General features: G+C 44.6%; 1 pseudogene; it reads left to right on the top strand.

Annotated features, from left to right (window-relative positions):
* The first annotated feature begins 642 nt into the window (after window positions 1–642).
* LOC112549488 lies at window positions 643–767 on the top strand (annotated as a pseudogene).
* The last annotated feature ends 3,364 nt before the right edge of the window (window positions 768–4,131 follow it).

Raw genomic sequence — 4,131 nt, 5'->3', positions numbered from 1 at the left:
AATCCAGAGACTGATTTGTATGTTCTTCTGGGGTGCTAAAATGGAACAGATTGTCGGGGGGGAGGGGATCAATGGTACGTGCATCTTGGGAATGCAACTTTGCACAGGAGGCTTGGAGGAGGGCACAGAGATTTTTACAAATTTTAGAAGTGAATGTTAAGATACATTTTGAGACCATGATGTATGGGTTGGTTAAGAAAGGATGGGAAGAAGGGAAGAGATGGGCATAGGTGATCTATATTAATTCAGCCCTGTGGAAAGTAAGGAATTTTCTGATCATGAAAGGAATGGATTTTACTATGAAGGGATATTTACAGCTATCCCTGTTTGACCTCAAATATTACATGCAAAGGGATGAGGAGGAGGAAGATGAGAGTAAGGAGGAGATGTGGAGGAAAGATAAATGGAAATATATCTTCACTTGAGGAGTGCCGGAGATAGTGAGATGCGAGAGAGGTGAGGAAGGGGGCTAATTGTGGGATCAGATAATGTTGTTGTAAACTGAGATGAGGAGGAGTTAACATGTTATGAGGCTTTGTTGGATAATATAAGGTTTGATATTTGTAAATATTTATGAGGTTTTTCTTTAATAAAATGTTGAGTTTAATAACAACAACAATAATAATAAAAATAAGGTTCCCATCAGCATCTTGGCCTTTTGGCTAAGATCAAGCATTTTTGGCACCAAGGGGAATATGTCAGGGCTAGCTCTGGCTCTCCCAGGGTTGGCCTGGTATTGCAGTACCTCCAGGCTTGGTGCCATTTCCCTGTGGAGGGAATACCCTGAAGGGCCAAAAAAAAGAGGTTGCTATCAGCATGTTTGTCCATTATGGGCCATGTATTTTTTTAGTCATGCTCAGTGTTGCCTACATTTAATCAACTTCGTAGCTGGTTTTCCTTACTGAGCACTTGTTGCTTTTGGCAGCAGTTTAATGACAGACAATGTATTTAATAAGGTTTTCCTGTATGCTAATATAAAACAAGGAGATATTTTCCGCAAGCTGATTGAGGAAAAATGTTATCCCATATTCAAGTAAATATGGTAGAATGTTTTTAATTGTTCTTTGTTATTCAGTTACATACCCACAGAAAGATGTGAAAACTGATACATACAAGAGAAAAAATTAAGCAAACTAGACAAACACATAAGGTGAAATAGTATTTCACTTTAAACTCTGGCTAGGGGATGTGCCCACCTGAGTGAGTGTACATAAGTCCTGAAATTGCAGTTGGGCAAAAGCACATGTGAAGTGGGCCTATATTTGAGTCCACCAGCCTACTGTTCCTTGTAGAGATTATTGGAAAAAATGGATAGAGAGCAGCAAAGAAGTTTCTGTCCTATTGAGACCAAGGGTCCAGGCTAAAACCCAAGCATTCTTTCCATCCAGGACAGTATCCATCTTAAAGAGCCACACACCTTCTGGTTTGCTTCCTTTGCCCCCCCCCTCCCACCCCTTTTCTGTCCAGGGTGTAAAGTTCAAGAGGGGCTCCAAGTACATCCACACTTGCATACTCACCAAACTGAATTACAAACTGTGGGTAAGTAGTCAAAACTACAGTTACATGGCAGTGTGTGCCATTTAGCTGTGTCAAGTGAAATAGTATTTAGTCTAAAAATCCTCAGATGCACAAAGAAAACAAACTGGAAAATGAGTTTGCCTTTGTAATCTATTTCAGGCATAATAACCCTAGATGACATTGGTCACAATAATGGCTATAATTCAGAGAGGTGTCTCATAGTTTTATAGATGCTAGGGTTGGAAGGGACCTATTAGGTCATCAAGTCCGACCCCCTGCCCTGGGCAGGAATGAGTACTGGGGTCAGATTACCCCAGCCAGGTGTGTGTCCAATCTCCTTTGGAACACCTCCAAGGAAGGGGACAGCACCACCTCCCTTGGAAGCTTATTCCATATTTTGGCAACCCTCACTATAAAGAATTTTTTCCTGGTGTCCAATCTGAATTTGCTCTCTTCCAGTTTGTGGCCATTATTTCTAGCTGTCCTGACAGGTGCCCTGTTAAACATTTTGTGCGATTTGTTTTTTGTTGTTTTTTTTAATTTGATTGTGCTCCTTTGCCATTTTCCCCATGAATATGACTCCTGCTCCCAGGTCATTTGTGTTCTAGGTGTATATGTTAGCGCATGGTAAAGAGTTCCTTTTTCATGCTGATGTAGAATTGCAGTGGCTCAGTGTAGTTAAGTGGGTGCACTCTTGAGTACAAAAGTAGGGTAACCAGGGAGCCAGAGGCTCCTTCTACAAAACAGGATCAGACACTTAATTGCTGCAGGGCCAGCAAACAACAGGAGAGAGAAGATGGGGCAGGAGCTTATCATTGGTCCTTAATTAGAAAGGCTATCACCTAGGGGCCAGGGAGCACGTGTCCACAGGTGATAATGGGAAGAAGGAGGGCTTGTTCGGAAGCTAGGGAAGTAGCAGAAGAATGAAGCAAGTAGGTGGGATCTTGCTCAGAGATCCCAAGTGCAGCCTCCCTTTCTAAGTACTTATTTGCAACAAAGCCTGGTAGGCGAGGAGAACAGGAGAGTGCCTAAGAGCATGTGTCGATGAAAAGGGGGCTCTTAATTGATGAGGTGGATTTTTAAACACACTGCTTCAGTTTAGGGTGAAGTAACCCCCCCCCCCGTTTCATGTACACCCATGTCTTAACTGCCTCTCTGGTGGTGGGAAGGGGAGGGCGAGCTGCCAGTGGGCGGAGTGGTCCCTGGGATGTGGGGAGGCTGTGGGGGGACTGGTGCTTCCCTCCACAGCAGCAGTGCCCCCCCCCCACTCAGGCACCCCCCCCTCAGGCACCCACCCACAGGCACCCAGCTCGGGTAGGCCTGGGGGGCACTGCAGTCGCGAAGGGAAGGACTGGTCCCCATGGAGCTCATGCAGGCAGGCAGGCTCTGAGAGGAGGAGGGCAGGGGGGGAATCAGGTTTGCTGCCTTTTTTTCTTTTATTTTCAGTGGAGCCTGCCTTCCCGGGCTGGTGCCAAGCTGCCTGCACAGCCCCTGAGCTGCATGGAGCCTGGTGCTTTGCTCCACGGCTGTAGGGCAGCAAACTAAAACTCCTCAGAGGTGTTTTAGTTGCCTGCACCCCAAAGTCATTTAAGGCACATTACGCCACTGAATGTGCTACAGTGGCTGGAATTTATGTGCAATATGCTGCTCACATGTGCAAACATGAATGCCATTAAAGGGGTGCAAAAGCATTTAACCCTCTTTAAAGTGTTGTGCACACATGCTTCTCATTTCATCTACACACGCCCTATGGGACTGGAGCACAATAAGAGTAGGGTGACCACTGCAGGGCATAATGGCCACTCTTGGAGGTCTTTGCCTCTTACAAGTGGAAAATGCTTAAGATGTTAGCATGACTTTAGAGCCAGATGATGCCTCTGTCTTGAAATTAGATTTTAAATTGGGGCAATCAGTCTCCTTCCTTTAATTCTAGTAGTCAATATTATTGAACTATTTCAGACAAAAATGAATACTTTGATCCATCTGGAAACCAGGATAAATATTTTGAATCAATCCATAGCATTGGTTCTACCATTAACTTCAAGATGGAACTGAAGGGGGAGTGTGTAGGACAAGAGGATATTGAGCAGGATTTTGAAGCTCAATATTGAGCTACATTTTGAGCTACATTTTGAAGCTTTGTATTTCCTAAGTCAGCAAGGCTAGTAAAGCAGGAGTTCCTCTCTTCCCCTTGGTAATATCATTAATTTCTATTTCCTGCAGTTCATAAGACACTATGTATTAAAATGACCAAGGTTCCTTCCTTCCTTTTCAGACTGACTAGATAGATACCTTCTGGCTATGTCTGTCCAGTAAGTCTAGAGTCCTTGGTGAGAGTTTCACAAGCATCTGCTGCTCCAGGCAGACTGCCATTGAAACCAGAAGTAGTGTAGTCACTTCTGGCTAGGTTGTTGGGTGGGCTAGTTAGCGCTGTTGAGTGACATTACCCTTCAGCTCTGTCCAAAGCAGTACTGTTTGCAGGGGAGGAGGCTTCTTACCTAGCTAGGGTGCACTGGGAGGGCATTCTAGCCAGGGACAGTAAGCTTATTGTATAGACTTAGCCTTAGTATCCCAACTTCTTAGACACAGCCCATCTCTGTGGAATGGAGTATG

This window comes from Alligator sinensis, unplaced genomic scaffold (assembly GCF_000455745.1).
Source record: "Alligator sinensis unplaced genomic scaffold, ASM45574v1 scaffold123_2, whole genome shotgun sequence".
Taxonomy (NCBI): domain Eukaryota; kingdom Metazoa; phylum Chordata; order Crocodylia; family Alligatoridae; genus Alligator; species Alligator sinensis.
The sequence above is the reverse complement of the archived record's forward strand: the minus strand, read 5'-3'. Positions and strand labels throughout refer to the sequence as shown.